The sequence below is a fragment of the Mauremys mutica genome, chromosome 11 (assembly GCF_020497125.1).
Source record: "Mauremys mutica isolate MM-2020 ecotype Southern chromosome 11, ASM2049712v1, whole genome shotgun sequence".
In the NCBI taxonomy this organism is placed as follows: Eukaryota; Metazoa; Chordata; order Testudines; family Geoemydidae; genus Mauremys; species Mauremys mutica.
This window is the reverse complement of record NC_059082.1, coordinates 21,445,330-21,463,956: the sequence shown is the minus strand read 5'-3', so window position 1 is coordinate 21,463,956 and position 18,627 is coordinate 21,445,330. Positions and strand designations below refer to the sequence as shown.

At 41.6% G+C, this 18,627-nt stretch overlaps 1 long non-coding RNA gene across 2 annotated transcripts in view; it reads left to right on the top strand.

Moving 5' to 3' along the window:
- Positions 1-526: 526 nt before the first annotated feature.
- Positions 527-18,627, top strand: part of LOC123344593 — a 265,270-nt gene continuing 247,169 nt past the window's right edge. Inside the window, exon 1 of one of the 2 annotated variants that reach the window (XR_006572596.1) lies at positions 527-607. This is a non-coding gene — a long non-coding RNA (uncharacterized LOC123344593). The remainder of the gene's footprint in view (positions 608-18,627) is intronic. The other variant, XR_006572597.1, reaches the window with a different exon arrangement.

The window sequence follows — 18,627 nt, the reverse complement described above, 5'->3', positions numbered from 1 at the left end:
ACAAAAGAAAAAAATCATCATCTGCCATGAATATAGGGTTTCCATCAAAAATGAAATATCAGAATCCAGTAAAGCCCAGAGCAAAAATTTCAAGCTATACCTTCTATATTTCCTACCAGGTTAAAACTTTGGAAACAAAATTTAAAGTTCTGAATACTAAAGGGACACCATGAGATATTTTAAACTCAATATTTAGGGGTTAGTGAAACACAGCTGTAAGCCTTGTGGCCTGACCCTCTAGAGTGTAAGGAGCCTTCTGCTCCCCTCTGTTGGTGAACAGAGAGAAGAAAGTCCACAGAGCTGCTTTATCTGACAGAAGCTTTATCTGACAGAAGCTTCAGACGGGAAGAGGCTTTCTGCCACCATGTATTGGTGAACAGGGGGGAAATATGATTACAGAGAGAGCTTAATTTGCATATGCTTTCTACCCAGAATTCTTCAAGTGATACTTTGGGAGTCACCATAACTCATTAGAAATACAGAATTGGTTGGGTAGAGGAAGTGACCCAGGGAAGAGGGTAGGTGTTGTCACTTACAGCAGTTTCTCTGTTTAGGTGTTCTAGATGCTACTAGTTTACAAATAGAGCTCTTTAATACAGCACTAGAGGTGAGTGAACATTGATTAAGTTCCTTTTGCTTATTACTTAGATAAAACTGAAATAACTGTAGCTGCTTTAGGTAGTAGCTGGCTAAGAATAGACAGCACTTTCCAAGAGGCTGGAGATAAGTCTATCTGAGTGCACTTGTGGTCCATGCTACATATTGATTCCAAATGAGTGGGGTTTAGCAGATGGGGAAAGGGAAAGTGATGTAATGAAGGATCATTTGCCTATTGGATGTTCACACTAATAGGTGAAGGACCAAGTTAACACCGCTGCCAAAGTGTCTTATTTATCATTCATTTAGAGATAGTGTTTCCTAAGATGATGCTGTATTCCCTTTCCCTGTAACAAAGTTTTCCTTGTTTCATATATAGACTCCGATCTTGTGAGAAGAGAAGTATTGCCTATTAAGGGTGCTAAGTGATCTCATAAATTATGGGTGGGGGCTCAAGCTGGTGGTGTTTGTAAGTTTTAAGAGAGATGCTTAACTATTTGAATGTGGCCCTTTTTGCTACTGCTAGCCACCTGGCAGAAAGGTTACACAATATGTTATAAAACCTATCCTCACTAGAAATATGGAACCTGATCTAAAGCTCATTGAATATTTACTCCTGCACTTTTCTGCCAAAATTAATGCATCCCCCATCTTGTGCATACAAACAGCAATTTGTGTTTGTGAACTGAGAAATTGGATGACTAATTATGTGTAAACAGACTGGGGTTTTCAGTCACAGAACTGGAAGTCCTCTTGGGGCTAACTAAAAAATATGGTGCTAAGGATCTTACAAGCATATATTTTAAAAGGGGAGTCTGTGGGATGGGGAGGGAGGGCAGGGGAAGAGGCCTTTTTCAGTGATGAAGGAAAGCTTAGAAGTGGATTTCTTCCTTTCTGTGGAAGGGCTGCTATTTGTTCCTTCTGTGAGTTCTTCTGAGGAAGCTGCTCACATGGGAGGAGGGGTAGGGCAGGTGAAGAAACAGATTTGTTGCTTTCTATCTGCCATGGTACTATTTCTCATGAGATTGATAGTTGTTAACAAATCAGCTTCCTCTCAGTGCCTCTGAGTCATTCATATTCAAGGCAAACAGGTCTGATTTATCACTCAGCCCTGGCAACGGGGGGTCAGCTGGGCTGATTTCTCAATCTGAATATGTTGGGTGCATAGGGAGAATTTGAAACTCAGTTTAACAGCTCCTGATTACTTTAATATCTCCTCTTTGTGAATCTCCAGGTGACTAATCTGGTAGGTAACATTTAGCCCTGAAATATGTTGTGGCAAGTTAAATTTATCCTCTGATCATTAACTCCTTGATTTTGTTACCAAATTTGTATTGTTTTTGTTTAAAATGTCTTTGTTTTTGTTGAAATAGGCATGGGGAAAGAAGGGTGTAGTGAAATGGACTGGTATCTTAAGATTCTATGCATTTTGTACAACAGGTTCCTTCAACAGTTATGGTCTGATAGTCTGAGTCAGCCGAATACTTCTGCATCTTTCTAGATGTTTCTAGAACCTCAGACCAGGCAGCTTTCTGCCTAGTCATACTGGTGACAGGTTCTAGTACCATCTGTAAGGATGCAGAACTATTTTGCTGACTCAACCTGGCAGTGAGAATGTAACTATGCAAGGAACCTGACATCCTTGTGACATTTTTATATAAAACATATAGACTCAAAAGAGAGCAGTCCATTTTACTACACCTTCTTTCCCTTATCTGTCTCAAAATGATGCCCATGAGGAAGAACCAGCAGAGGGCACCCAAAGTTGTTGATGAGAGCTGAAATAGAGGTCAGTGGGATGACTAACATTAGTAAAGTTACTGGCATTACTGTTTGCACAATACATCTCAAATGAGCACGCTAGTCTTCAGAAAAACAATCACCAGGTAAAGTTTCCATTCTCCCTTCCTACTTTTTAAATTTAAAATATAATAATAAACTTTAAATATTGATGAGTATGTTTCTTTCAGAAGATATTTTCTCTCCCACTTCCATAAAAGCCATTTCGAGGGCTACCTTAGAAATAGTGCATCGAGTGAGTAGAAATATTTGTTTTAAATAGATTTTAAATAATATATGTGTTGGACTCATAATTCATAGCTATCTTGCAAAAGCAGAATCACACAGAGCATTTGCTGTAACCAAAATATGCCCTAGGGCAATATCCTAAATTTAGAGCAGTAACAGTGTCGTTTGACCCTGGATAACGTTTCATGTGATGTAACATCAAAATAAGTTTATCTGATTAAAATATGACCACATAGATCATTTGTTGCAACCACTGTTATATATTTGCAACCAATCTTGTACAAAGGTTGTCAAGTAAGATGTCTATGGAAAGGTTATGATTTGCTGGTTATGATTATGCTATTTGTATGCATGTATCATTTTTGTATTTGAAGTTATGAGTATTGGCTCTACACCTGGATTTCAAATGTTTGCTCCTGGGGTAATGCCCACAAGGTATTTAGCCTGCACTTTTGGAGGGACTGTTCAAATTGAGTGGGCCCATCAAAAGAACATTTAACTCACAATGGAAGATGTCCACCTACCCTGAATGGACTTTCCTGTGAACGTGCTGTTTGAGTTACAGGTAATGACTTATACCAGGGGTCGGCAACCTTTGATGGCATGTGGGGTGGGCTGAGCTGCTCAGCCTGCTGCCGCTCTGGGGTTCCCGCTGCTGGCCCCTTGCCAGCTGGGGTCCCGCTGCTGGTCCCACTCAGTGCCCGCTGCTGGCCTGGGGGAAGGAATCCCAGGCTGGCAACAGGCTGAGACCCCAGCTGGCAGGAGCCAGCGGTTGAAACCCCAGAGCGGGGGCGGGCGGAGAGGCTCAGCCCACCCCCAAAACCCGTTCGTTCGTTCTTTCTTTCTTTCAATAAACCTTTAGATTTTAAATACTAAAACATTGGCAACCATGTGATTTTGGGGTAAGATCTGAGTTGTATATTGACCTGGCTGTGTGGCTGGTCATTTGGGATCAAAAGAACACTTTGTTTGATGAAACTGGTTTTAAAGACCCACTCACCTTTAAGTCTAGTGTTTTTGGTGGTGATATAAGATCTGGAATGCCTAAGGAAACTGCTTTTATGACTTCTTGTTAGCCAGTGTGGTGAAATAGAAGTTTACTTTTGTTGCTGGTTTGGTATATCATGGGAGAATAACCACTAGTTGGGGTGTGTCCACCTTATTTCTCAGCAGTTTGTCCTGAATTTGATATTCTGAATTGTGACCCATAAAGACACAGCTACACTTATATTGTCTCAGTACCAGAGTGTGTCAGAGATAATTCCACAAGATCCCGGTTTATCTGAAACCAAATTACAAAGACTCTTTTTAATGCTATTTTCACCAGCGTAGTTAAGTATTAGAACCTAATTTTGGGGGATTGTATTGCTTCTTTTAAAATAAATACCATCAGTACTGAAATCTGAATAGCACATTACTGTGTGTCCTTACAGTTATTGAGACTGGCAATGAATTTCTTTATACCTTATGCTTAAAGCTGGCATTTCATTAATGTTGCAATAATCTAAATATGTCTTAGAGCAGTGGTGGTTGATGTAAACAAACTGTCTTGCGGCCTGCCAGCAGATTACCCCGACGGGCCGCAGGTTGTCCACCAGCCTTAGAGTGAATCTGTATCAAATCTTTCTTCCGATCTGTGCATGGCACTCCTATTAACTTTAGGGGGAGCTGTTTTAATCTAGAGAAGTAGTTCTGTGCTATAAGCATCTCATATTAGAATTTCAGATCTGTTTTACATTTTTCAGTCCTGGGGTCCCAATTCTGCTCTCAATTACATTAGTTTTATACTAGTACAGCTTAATTGACTTTGGTGGAATAACTCTTGATTTACACTGGCCCAAAGGAGGAGAACAATCTGTATGGTAAAATTCAAAATAACTAAAAAGCATCATTCCTTTGAGCCAGTCCAGCCCCTGCAAATATTATGTACCACAAAGCTGAGCACTTGGAAATGGTGAAAACAATATTAAAATTACTGTGCACTTGTTTCTCTATATGCCTCCTGGTTGGTTTTCTAATTTGAGAGGCCTACTGAGAAACTTAAGAACTCTTATCAGTTACTCTGATGATAAATTCATCAAGACACAGCTTTTGCAATACTCTGTTGTTTCTGATTCAATTATTTTGACGTAACTGAAATGAACCTAGAAATGTCTTTCCACTGGGAAATACAAGAGCAAAAAAGAACATGATAATAAAGAAGTCATGAAGAAAGGTTTGTGAAGAGTCAAGTGATTCCAGAAACAGACAGGTAGAACGTTTCTCATTTCCTGCTTGTCCCATCTCAATATACTTCAACAAGTGAACCATATTTTACCATCAGCATCTCCCATCCAACTACAGCAGTTTGCTCTGATCAGTGATCCTTTGCCTTTTATTGAGCTGAGCTTAAAGGATGATACAAAAATAGAGGAAAAAGCTAAGAATTTCTCTAGGGATGAATCATCTTAAAATACTTCAGCTTGGAACTGGCTTACTTGTTGAAGAAGTCTACACTTTTTATCTGCCTTTATACACTTTGATAAAATGTACAGGAGAGGACCTCAGAATGAAATCAAGGATGGTAAATGTTAAGGAAAAATGAGATATTGGGTTTCTTCTGAATACAAGCTTGAAAATTTACAAAGGTTGTGCTTGGAGTAATAAATTTAAAGCCCTTGTTCTTAAGGGTTGCTTAATTCTTATCTATTCTTTACATCACTCACTCACATCAAAAGGCATGGCAGCCTATATGAATTATTCTTCATATAATAGAAGTTATTCTTCTTTATTTCCCATCCCTAAATAGTTGCTGATGTGACGCAATCCCTATTTCTATATGTGAACTGTAAATTACATATGGCATGGGCCTTAATTAACTGCTATATTGTTAATGCAGACTCTCACAGACTATTTCCGAATTAGACGGTATGGCCTACATTTTCAAAAGTGGCAATTAACTGAAGTCTATTGATGTCATTTTGAATGGTGGGTACTCAGCAGCTCTGATAATTAGGATCTTACCTCCCTGGGGAAGAGACCATAACTTCTGTACAGTCTTGAGCCTACTGCATGTTCTCAGTATATAATTCTCAACAATTCTGTAATGTGCTTTGAATTTCATGGAAGGAACATATTATACGAACACATAACATTAATAAAGCATAGGCTTTTTACATGGTGACTCAGACTGTAATGGACTTGTAGTCCAGGCCTAATTTCACTATGCTAGAAAAGGGTTGCTTGTATTAAAGCTGGGGGAAAATTCAGAAACCTTTTTAACTTAAAAATGCTGATTAGAATTGACTGAAACACCATGCGAATTCATGGTGAGTTTGCTGAATTGTTTCAGTTGGGGGGAAAAAAAAAATCAACAAAAAATAATTCTTTGAAATCCAATGTTTTGACTTTCCAATTTTGAAATGACTTTTTGTTTTTAATTTTACCTCCGTTTTATTACCTTTTTAAAAAAGTTGGAAACTAAACATTTAATTTTGAATTGAATTAAACATTTTGACAGGCCAAAATCATTTTTACTTTTTTTGGTTCATTATATCTAGTGTAGTTATCCTAGTGTAAATGCAGCTTATACCAGCAAAAGAGTGCCTTTGCCAGTGTAAGTTATATCAGTTTCTAGAACAAAATAAACTCTAATGCCCAAAGAACTTTTTTTGTTGGCATAACTAGAGCTTTTGCTGGTATAGAAATATCCTAATGTTGGCTAGGGTGTGACCTTTTTTTACTCTACCAGCAAAAGTTTCTCTAGTGCAGACCCTGCCCTTAGTTTTATGATCTTTGCTAAGTTCCTAGTGCAAAATACTTCCAATCACAGATCCATTGCATATAACTTCAGTATCATTTGTTGGCGCTGCTGTCAGACTCTGTTTTTAACAGAGCCCAAGAACTGAGCTACCAAGGAGACCAAATTTGTCTCCTTTCTAAACTTGTCATCTTCACATCAGTTTGAGGTCACTTGAAAGACAGCCCAAAGGAACTTGCATGGTGACACTCTGACTCCACAACTGACTTATTGATAAACAGGAAAATTCAGCTTGCCAAGGTTCCAGGACATAGCAGCACAAATATTTACTCAAAACTGGAAAGCAAAATAATATATGAAGACTAAGCTTTCATTTTCTCTGCATATCTATCTTCTATTAGAAAACTCCAGTAAAAAGCTTTTCTTCTATAAAGGACATAGCCAGTATAGCACATTGATGGAAGGCTCTGCTTCTCTCCCCCGGTCAACTTAAAATCAGATGTGAATGTTCTTCTGATATTTACTGTATGTCATTGTCTGTAAAGTAAATCTTAACAGTCACCAATAGACCACTTTTTAAAGATAATGTTATATATCACAACAAACCTAAGATCATTTGCAGCAGACACAAAACAAAATTGCAGGAAATAGTTTTTGCCCTATATATTTCCATTATAAAAGGGACATTTTGTTAAGTAAATGGACAACTAAACTGATACAACTGACTTTGTATACAAAGATGGCAGAAATCACTAGATTTCAATATCAATAGATACCAATGGTCTGCTTTTCAGAGGTGCCAAGACTGAATCTTCCAGACTTTGATGGGAATTGTGGGTGCTCAGCACCTCTGAAAATCAGACCATTAATGCTTGCGTCCAATAACACTAATTTTGGTGTAAATCAGGAGTTATTACATAAGTGCCTCTGGAAGATGCAATTGTACTGCCTCATATAATATTCACCTGCTCAAACTCGTTGAATGTCTTTGATCAGCAATTTAAATGTAAATTCAGTATCATTTTGTATATCTTATCAATGCTGATTTCAATGGGGTTTTTGTATTTCATTTGAAAAGAATAAAATAGAATTGAGGTTTCACAACTTGAGGCTTGAAATATTTTTATTCCTTAAATCTACCAAAATCTGAGAGCGGTTTCTCAACTATCAGCCCTAATCTAAGTCATACAATGTGAATATAATGGAAAGTTTAGAAGGGGTTACTTTTTATGTTCTTCAAGCTAACGTGAAACTAGTTTCTTCAAGTGGGATTTGAACACTCTGGAGACAAAATGTCCCATCTCTGTTGTGTCTTGTCAGATTTATCAGGCTGGCTTTTGTTGGATTGATCCACTTTCATAGATAACATCTGATCCACAGACCTTTGAGATCCATATGGCATAACCAATGACATTTCTTTTATTATCCACAGTCTTACTTGACTGTTTTTTCAATTATAGTTGGAAAAAACAGAAAATTACAGGACCAGAGAGGTGAAGCAGATTCCCCCGCAGACACTCTTTTATTTATTTTTATGCAGGGTATTTTTCCCTATCCTCTTTCCCATACGCTGTCCCTTCTCACAGCTACTTCAGCTAGGAAAGTAATTATAGACAACACCAGAGAGCCTATAAACACTTCCAAAGCCAATTCTTGTTATAAATGAGCCTCCAGGAAGTCAGAAGCTTTGAAGTATTTTTTAACCCTGGACCTGGCTTAGATGTCAGGCCTAAAGACTTGATTCACAAAAAGACAGAACCCTTTCCCTGCTCCACCAAAATGTACGCAGGTAACTGTGTAGGAGTTTGCTTCAATATCTTGTGGAATGAATCTGCATAGTAGCTAGTTTGAGAGCTTGCTATGCGTGTAAGCACACTCACTGATTTCAGAAAATTACTCCTAAAATTCACACAGAAGACTGAGACAGACTTATGACAACAGGATTTTTCTCCCCCTCCCCCCAATTTTAATTGCCATCTTCAAATTGTATTCCTAATGAAATTAGAAATCATGAAATGGTAGAGGGTTTAATTTTAAATTTACAAGTGCATTGTGTAAGAGCCTCTGGAATTCAAGCAGAGATAAAGAGAGTGGTTAGTTATCTCATCATGGGAGCCTATTGTGAAATGTTGTGAACAATACACATTGTCCCCTTAACTTTCTCCAGCTGCTGGTAGAAATGAACACACCTTCCGTCCAAATAAGTGAGGTCAGTTTGATGCATGCTGAACCAAGGGGTAAATACAAAATGTGGTCTTTTTAATTCAATCAACCAGGAGAGATTGTTAGAGGCTTGCTCAGGTGTCAGATTGGGGGACAGTACTCTTCTAAACTCTGTCCACAAACCAAGCTCCATCTAGCTGAAATGCCAAAATGGGACACTGCTTACATGGGGCTGTGCATATGTTGACTACATAATCATATGGGATCTGCGGGCTCCTCTGGACTTGATTATCTCTGCAGGACATAAATATACTCGTAGGCTCCGCTGGGCTCTTCAGGCTAAGTTCCCCTGGTTCAGGCTCAGACATCCTGCTGGTCTCTGTTGGCTCCTTGGCTGGCTTTCTTAATTGGCAGGGAGGGGGAAGTAAGTAGTGGTTGTGATGGACTGACATGTCTGCATCGAAGACCTTCCCTTGACATTGTAACTGCTATTTTTCTGAATGTGACTTGCATTTTGAGTTGTATAAGTGTGACTGCCTAGAGGTTACAACAGTCTATAAACCACATAACCTTGACCCCTCAGCTTTCCCCTCCTTTTCCCCCTAGGACTGGAGAGCAGTTAAGGAGCAGTCCTAGACCCAAGTGGTCCCACCCCATTGGCCCTGTAAAGCCTGCACTAGCTGGAGAAGGAGTTTAAAGGAGAGCCAGACAGCTCAGTAAGGGGGACAATAACAGATAGGATAGGGGGATGGACCTATCCCAAGAGCTCCTGACTAAAGGCATAATAGGAGTGCTTGCTGCAGGAAAGAGGGGTTTGCAAGTGGCAGCTTTCCCAGGTCCGAGCTTGTCTTTTAAGGATTCCTTCATTTAGATTGTTTGTGAGACTGTGACCATGCCCTGGTCTGGGACAGTAAGTACACTTCTACCCCGATATAACGCAACTCAATATAACACAAATTCGGATCTAACGCGGTAAAGCAGTGCTCCGGGGAGGCGGGGCTGTGCGCTCCGGTGGATCAAAGCAAGTTCAATATAACACAGTTTCACCTATAATGCGGTAAGATTTTTTTTTAGCTCCCAAGGACAGCGTTACATTGGGGTAGAGGTGTAGTAAGAAATGGCCCAGAGAGGCAGCCTCAGAACATTGCTGGGTGCTTGACATTGCTGCCATCTGTAGGGTGGGCTTGGGCTCCTGTACCAACCACCTTCCTGTGATGTGGGAACAAATTGTTCCCCCCGTCCCAGGCGGTTAGGGGGTATAGAGACATTGTAAGCCCTGAGGCAAAGGCAAGTAACCCACAGGGGCCTGGAGGTGGGCTGAAGACTCTTCCTTTTGTGGACATGCTGGGCATATATACATTGCTGGTTTCTGTTATCCTGGAAGGGAGTGGACGCAACTGGTGACCTGGCCGGAGAGTTGGTCACAACCTACCAGAATAACTGCCATAGCGCCAGAATGACTGCTGGCAAGAGACACTGGAGATGGGTTGACCTAACTGCTAGGCAGCACCACCAGTAAGCTCAACCCTGTCCCAGTTACATAAGATTTCCTCTTGCGTTATCACTTTACCACCTAGCTTTTCAGTAATGCTGTTCCTGGAGAAACTATTTTATTTTCATGTTTCCTAAATTGTGCTTTGGCCTTGTTATATCTACAGTACATTTTGACTGCACTGTGTTCCAAGGGAAAGATCTGTGTTAGTACATGTCATTTGGACGTGTTTACTCTAGCATATCTGCTGTTGAATCTGTTAGTGCTCAGTAGGCAGTGCAAACAGGAAAGTGCTTGAAACACAGTCCCTGTTTTAAAATGAAGTCAAACCAGAGTCTGCCTCACTGTGGTATAAATGTCTCTGTCTGTTGGGTGTGGGTCCTGGGCAGGGAAGATGGAGGCAGGACAAGGCATGCACCGAACAACTTTTGAAACTGAACACTTCAACTTGTCCCTATGGATGTTGGAAACAGGACGTTGGAAATCTGGATCTGAATATCCTTCAGGCTCAGGGATGTTCAGATCTGGAATCCACATTTGGGATAGAATACTAGGGTTGGAAGAGACCTCAGGAGGTCATCTAGTCCAATCCCCTGCTCAAAGCAGGACCAACACCTACTAAATCATCCCAGCCAGGGAGTTGTCAAGCCTGACCTTAAAAACCTCTAAGGATGGAGATTCCACTGCCTCCCGAGGTAACCCATTCCAGTGCTTCATCACCCTCCTAGTGAAATAGTGTTTCCTAATATCCAACCTAGACCTCTCCCACTGCAACTTGAGACCATTGCTCCTTGTTCTGTCATCTGCCACCACTGAGAACAGCCTAGCTCCATCCTGTCTGGAACCCCCCTTCAGGTAGTTAAAGGCTGCTATCAAATCCCCCCTCACTCTTCTCTTCTGCAGACTAAATAACCCCAGTTCCCTCAGCCTCTCATTGTAAGTCATGTGCCTCAGCCCCCTAATCATTTTTGTTGCCCTCCGTTGGACTCTCTCCAATTTGTCCACATCCCTTCTGTAGTGGGGGGACCAAAACTGGATGCAATACTCCAGATGTGGCCTCACCAGTGCCGAATAGAGGGGATTCATCACTTCTCTCAATCTATCGGCAATGCTCCTACTAATATGGCCCAATATGCCATTGGCCTTCTTGGCAACAAGGGCACACTGCTGACTCATATCCAGCTTCTTGTCCACTGTAATCCCCATGTCCTTTTCTGCAGAATTGCTGCTTAGCCAGTTGATCCCCAGCCTGTAGCAGTGCATGGGATTCTTCCTTCCTAAGTGCAGGACTCTGCACTTGTCCTTGTTGAACCTCATCAGATTTCTTTTGGCCCAATCCTCCAATTTGTCTAGGTCACTCTGGACCCTATCCCTACTCTCCAGTGTATCTACCTCTTCCCTCCAGCTTAGTGTCATCTGTGAACTTGCTGAGGGTGCAATTCATCCGAACATCGAGATCATTAATAAAGATGTTGATCAAAACTGGCCCCAGGACCGACCCCTGGGGCACTCCATTTGATACCGGCTGCCAACTAGACATTAAACTGTTGATTGCGACTCATTGAGCCTGACAATCTAGCCAGCTTTCTATCCATTTTATAGTCCATTCATCCAACCTATACTTCTTTAACTTGCTTGCAAGGATACTGTGGGAGACTGTATCAAAAGCTTTGCTAAAGTCAAGATATATCTCATCCACTGCTTTCCCCATATCCACAAAGCCAGTTATCTCATCATAAAAGGGATTGTGTCTTCTGATAAGATTGAGAGCTAAACAGCTATTGCTAGGTGTGATGAATTAGGATGAGAAACCTATGGCAGAAACACTTTTTTCACCCCCACCTTATTACATGTGGACAACATCACGATGAAATGATGTGCTCTACCTTACTTAGCCAGTCATTAAGATTTGACTTTTTGTTCTTGGGGCTAGGTCAGATGAAACTGCAGACAGGCATTTTCCCCAACACCATCTCCCACTGATATACTCTACCCTGCAAGGCATAGGTAGCATGTTTTTATAGCATATGAACACTAGTCTGTACAAAATGGTGTGGATGTCATGATTGGAATGGCAGTGTCATGATTGATCCCAAGGATCCTTTTTCCCACTTATATGCCCCAAGGATCTTGTTTTAGGAGTCGATGGCATTGTAACTGCATGCCTGCTGCAAATGAACAAGACGATGTGCTGGATTGTACCTGTCACATTTTGCTCTGTGGAAAAAATATTTTTGTGGGGTTTTCTCCTTTCAAAGAAAAACAATAAAGAGAGAAATAAATAGGCTTTTCCAGTGGCAGAGAGATGCAGCTCATGGGAGCAAAGGTGGCACCTCTGCAATTGCAGTCCTGGAGCTATCTTTGATATCTATGTATCATGGGGCCACTCCAGGTCCCGGTGTAACTTAGAGCTGGCTCAGGGCTCCTTTCTGTTCCTTAATTTCTTGGTTTGTTTCCTCCTAAATTCAGCGTACACAATGGAGAGCTTTGCACAATTCAAAACCAGGCTTAATAGTACAAAAGTACATGCTGTGTGTAGCAAATTGACTTCCACTGCTCGGTTTTTCATTGTCCAGATTCCTGGGAGGTATAGGAAACGTGCAGTTAAAGCCAACTGAGCTCACACCTTTGGGTGTTAATTTTAATATGCATGTTATGTTTGAAAAATGTCAGCAGAAAGGGACTGAATAATACTTGTTGCGTATTCATCTGAAGTACATAATTGCTCCAGCTGACATGTATGAATGCACTTTCATTATCGTGTCAAGAGGACACTTTGTGCTTACCAATGAACAGTGTTTGGGAATAGAAATAAAATAGAGCTTGCTGAAATAAAATTTATTACAGCTTTTTAGAAAAACATAATTATAAAGTGTTCATGCTGGATGAGAACATTGTTTCTGAAGTGTTAACTTTAATATAAAAATGGAATTGTGACTTAAGAGGAAGATTGTGTGGTATTTAGGGTTCGTTATAGTCTCATCAGGCAATATTACACTTTTGATTTGCTCATCCGTACAATGCTCAATGGCTTTGTGGGGACAGTGCATGAGTTAGCCTGCATACTAATGTTAAATCTAAAGGCAAACTATAGCCCTGATCCAAGCAACAGAGATAGGAATGACCCTTCTTCTCCTGTTTTTAAAATATTTAAACCATTCATTCAAAAAGTCAATGATGAATCTGCTCACTAACCTCCTTGCAACACCCCTTTTTACAGATAGGGAAAATAAGGTGGAGGCTAAGGCCAGCATTTTGAAGCTCAAATCTCTAAGCACTTAAATACCAGACCGACTGGCAGTGGTTCTGAGCAATCATGGATACCACTGATTTCAAAAGGAGTAACAGGTGCTTCGCACATTGTAAATCAGGCTGCTTATTTAGGTGACTGCATATGGATATAGTCACCTATGTTTAGGCACCCAAGTGGCCAAAGACACAGAAATTGGTGTCATAATGGGATTGGCTCCCAGCCTTGTGCTCAGACCATTAACATACACACCTCTCTTTTAGGCTAAGCTTCTGAATCATAGTCAGATTTCATTTTGAAGCAGGGTCCATTCACAAATGTCCCAACTTCCTTTAGAAGCATTCAGTTGGGCCCTAGATTAGTAATTGTTCAATCCCTCTCCACTGTAGAAACAGGCTGTGGAGGAAGGAAATGCAGCCCCAGCTGGATGGAGCAAAGAGTGTCAGTGTTCAAGAGTTGTAATCTCAGCTGGGAGGACCTGGAGACGCACCTGTCTGTGGGCTTGGAAGGGAGTATAGCCAGGGATGCTGGAAAATGCACTAATTCAGCACATCTCCTGTGTATCCTCTGCCAGCAGAGCTGTTATGAAGCCCTGGAAGTGATCTCAAGCTGTTATCCCGTGGTGGAAACCCTGAGGGAGCGCAGATGGTGGTGCTATTTCCCACTGCGATGAATTTCCTGAGGTGCAGAGTGTAAATGTGGTGTATGAAGTGCTATTGGCACCTCCCTATACTAGAGAGAGCGAATCTGGCACATACTATATGCAGTAGTTAACTGTAGTTTGTTACGCCTGTAAAGCATTTTGGGATACTTCAGGATGACAATTGCTATATAGATGTGAGAGATTATTCTTAAGATAATACTGTCCAAATAAAAGGTGGTATTGATTCCATGTTTTCCTTTGTTCTTCTAAGAGAGTTTTAGAAACTTCAGCCACACTGTTGTGCTTAAACGAATAGTCACCATGTAAGCCTACTTTGCTGCTGGGACAAAAGAAACTATAAGTCACATCCCACCAGAGTTTCACTGGATATATATATACAAAGAGATTTGAGTGAGAATTCCAACTGAAATGCCTGTAGTTTTGTTTGAACTTGAAAAGTATTACAATTCTACTGTGTACCCCTGTGTGTATATATAAAGGTGGCATAGTTGATTTAAAAAAAGAGAGAAAAGGGAGAAAATGTTCAAAAGTGGTTATTTTTCCTCCTCTTTCTGATAGGAACTTTTCAAAGGATTTTTCTCTGCTTCGTACCTCCCTGTAAACTGTCTTTGTTAGTCTTTGGGTACGTCTACACTACGGGACTATTCCGAATTTGCATAAACCGGTTTTGTAAAACAGATTGTATAAAATCGAGTGTGCGCGGCCACACTAAACACATTAAATCGGTGGTGTGCGTCCACGGTCCGAGGCTAGCATCGACTTCTGGAGCGTTGCACTGTGGGTAGCTATTCCGTAGCTATCCCATAGTTCCCGCAGCCTCCCCCGCCCCTTGGAATTTCCGGGTTGAGATCCCAGTGCCTGATGGGGCAAAAATCATTGTCGCGGGTGGTTCTGGGTAAATGTCGTCAGTCACTCCTTCCTCTGGGAAAGCAACGGCAGACAAGCATTTCGCGCCTTTTTTCCCTGGATTGCCCTGGCAGATGCCATAGCATGGCAATCATGGAGCCTGTTTTGCCTTTTGTGACTGTCACCGTATGTGTACTAGATGCCGCTGACAGAGGCGATTCAGCAGCGCTACACAGCAGCATGCTTTTGCTTTTGCATGACGGCAGAGATGGTTACCAGCCATACTGTACCATCTACCAATCCATAAATTGGTAAAAAGATGAGCATGGCTACCAGTCGTTTTGCACCATTTGCTGCTGTCATAAGTGCCCCTGGCTGCTCTTAGCCAGGGGCGCAAAAGCCAAAATTGGGAATGACTCCCAGAGTCAATCCCTCCTTTTTGGTATCTAAAAATAGAATCAGTCCTGCCTAGAATATGGGCAAGTGTACTAGAGAACCACTGTATCAGAGAGCACAGCTGCTCTGTGTCAGATCCTGCAGAAATTATGAGCTGTATGCTATTCACAGGGGGTGCTCCTGCAACAACCCCACCTGTTGATTCCGTTCTTCCCCCAGCCTTCCTGGGCTACTGTAGCATTGTCCCCCCACTTGTGTGAGAATAAAGAATGCAGGAATAAGACACACTGACTTGTTAGTGAGAAATGAGTGGAAGGCAGCCTCCAGCTGCTATGATAGTCCAGACAGGACAGTAAGGAGTGTGGAGCAGAGGAGCCCAGCATCCCTCTGCTAGTCCAGGGGCAATTGAATCTTTTTTTTACACATGAAGGGTGGGGGCTGACAGAGCTCAGCCCCCTGTTGCTATGACGACGATGGTTATCAGCCATACTGTACCATCTACCATGAAAAATTAGGGCCAGGCACCCTTGATAGACCTCACCGATGCTAGTCTGCATGGTTACCAGTCCTTTTGCACTGCCCCATGTGCCAATAGGCTGATGACAAGGACGGATACCAGTGGTATTGCACCATCAGCCACCCATGGCGGGGGGGAGCAAGGATGTTGGTGTTGAGTGCTGCAGCATTGGGTCTATCTGCAGCATTCAGTAAAGATAGGGTGACATGTTAAAGAGTCGAGAGAGGATTGTTTTCCCTTTCACTTCTGGGGGTGGGTGGGGGGGTGCGTAAATTGCCGAGCTATGCCCTGACCACTGCGGATACTGTGTTTGACCCTAGAAGCATTTGGAGCTCAGCCAAGAATGCAAATACTTTTTGGAGACTGCAGGAACTGTGGGATAGCTTGAGTCCTCCAGTCCATGAGCGTCCATTTGATTCTTGGGCTTTCCGTTAAGTTTGTCACGCAGCAGTGCGCTGAGCCCCTGCTATGGCGTCTGTCTGGAGATTTTTTAAAAATGATTTTGAATTTCGTCTTCTGTAACGGAGCGCTGATAGAACAGATTTGCCTGCCCTTACAGCGATCACATCCGCATGGTCCATGCGGGAGCTCTTTCTTTATTTTGATTTTTAACTGCATCGTCACACGTGCTGATCTGAGCTCCACGCTAGGCAAACAGGAAATATTCAAAAGTTCGCGGGGCTTTTCCTGTCTACCTGGCCACTGCATCCGAGTTCAGATTGCTGTCCAGAGCGGTCAGTGGTGCACTGTGGGATACCGCCCGGAGGCCAATACCGTCGATCTGCGGCCACACTAACCCTAATCCGATATGGTAATTCCGATACTAGCGCTACTCCTCTCGTTAGGGAGGAGTACAGAAACCAGTTTAAAGAGCCCTTTATACTGATATAAAGGGCCTCTCAGTGTGGACGGGTGTGGCGTTAAATCGGTTTTACGCTCCTAAAACCGGTTTAAACGCCTAGTGTAGACCAGGCTTTTGTTCTGTCAGGGAGGTGGATAATTCTAGAGATGCAGTACTCCCACACTTTTTTTTTTCCCCTGCAGCCCTTGTACATGCTGAGTGGCACTTAGTCATGTGAGTGCTTCCATTGACTTCAGTGGAAGTTCTCACATAAGTGCCATTTGCTGTAGGGGTGCAGGCCTTTCTAATCTAACTGAAGGCCTCAGTCCTATAGGGAATTTGGAGGACATCTACACTGCAATAAAAGACCCCAGCACAGCCATGGCTGGCCCAGGTCAGCTGACTCAGGCTTGTGAGGCTCAGGCTGCGGGGCTATAAAATTACAGCATTTGAGCTCAGGCTGGAGCCCAGGATCTGACACCCTCAGCTCAAACGTCTACACTGCAGTTTTATAGTCCTGCAGCCCAAGCGACTCAGCTAACCCAGGCACTGGGACCTGGTGTCACAAGTGTTTTATCACAGTGTAGATATCCCCAGAAAGGAGATTCCAGAGTGGGAGGATGAGGACACTCAGTGCCATTTAGGATCACACCCTAAGTTCCTGGTTGCTAACCTACCACTAGGAGAGTTCTGATATTTGTATTTCTGATCCTTTGTGTCTTGTTTCTTTCTGACATGCTGTCCCTTCTCCCCTCTCCCCGGTGAAACAGAAGATCATATTTTGGTGGGCAATCACAAATGATGTTAAAATTCATTTAAAAATTAGTACAGTTTTACCTTGATCTTTAATTATCACTGCAGCTAAAGAAGAGGCAACTCCCTTGGAGGCAAGTTTATTTCCCTTGCTGATGCCAGGCAATAGATATAGTGATAGAAAATACACTAATCCCCCTAATGAAAGTGGAGTATTACTATTACCTGTAACAAAATCTCTGCTAAAATAATATATTAAAGGTCTAACTTGTTTGAACTGAAGCAATATAGAGGTAAGCTACCACTCCAGCCTAACTCCCTTTGTGTGTATTCAGTACATGTTATGAGGATCTTCTGTATTATTTGTGCTGTAATATTCAGTCACAATGAAAGGAACTAATGATAGAGGGCCAGCTTTAGTATTGTGGGATTAAATTAGGTAAAATGACTATAATCTTTAGTTTTGTATTTATTGTTGGCTTTCTCGTATCACTATAAATGAAAATAAAATAGACTGCCCACAACAAGTGGCCATTTAAAATATTAACATTAGATGTGATATTGTAATGCCAATGAGTATATGAAAGAATTCTATTGACATCATAATGGTCCCTATAGAGCTGCAGGACAAAAAGGCCTGTTCTAAGCTCATAGGCCATATCTATTGACATTGTAATGGATTCTGTGGGTAAACATTTAGGGAAAAAAGATCTTCTGTACATACTACAACTGCGCTTTATTTGACACCATAATGGCTCATTGGGATTTGTTATGATGTCAATGCCAAGTCTGGAGATATTTCCATCTCACAAATAAGAGGGGAAAAAATGCATCAGCAGTATGTACTGACTCAGTGGACATGACATGTTTTACTATTCATGATGCAATGTCACTGGAAGTGACTTTAAATAGGTCCACAGGGCATTGACATATGATTCAAAGTCAATGGAAGTATTACAGATTTATCACGCTGTATTTGTTATACTAGCAGCATGATAGGGAATATTATGAAAAACTGCTTCTGTATCTGCATAACTGCTTTCAAAATTAAATACATTGTCTCTTGGTATTTTTTTAAAAATCAGAGGAAGACATTGGTCTGTATATCATAGGCTTTGCCCCCATTGCATTTTATTTTAAAGGGTTTGTTTGTTTGTTTTAATTAGAGCTGGTCTCATATGTAGGTTGAAATGCTTGCTCTGCTTAAATCAAAGGCAATATTTCCATTGGTTTCAGTGGGTTAGGATTTCGCTCTATGTGTGTGGAAAATTCCTGCAGTGGCAAAGAGGAGGACTAGCTCACCCAGTAGAGAGACCTTTGTTTTATGATGTTTTCTGTGCT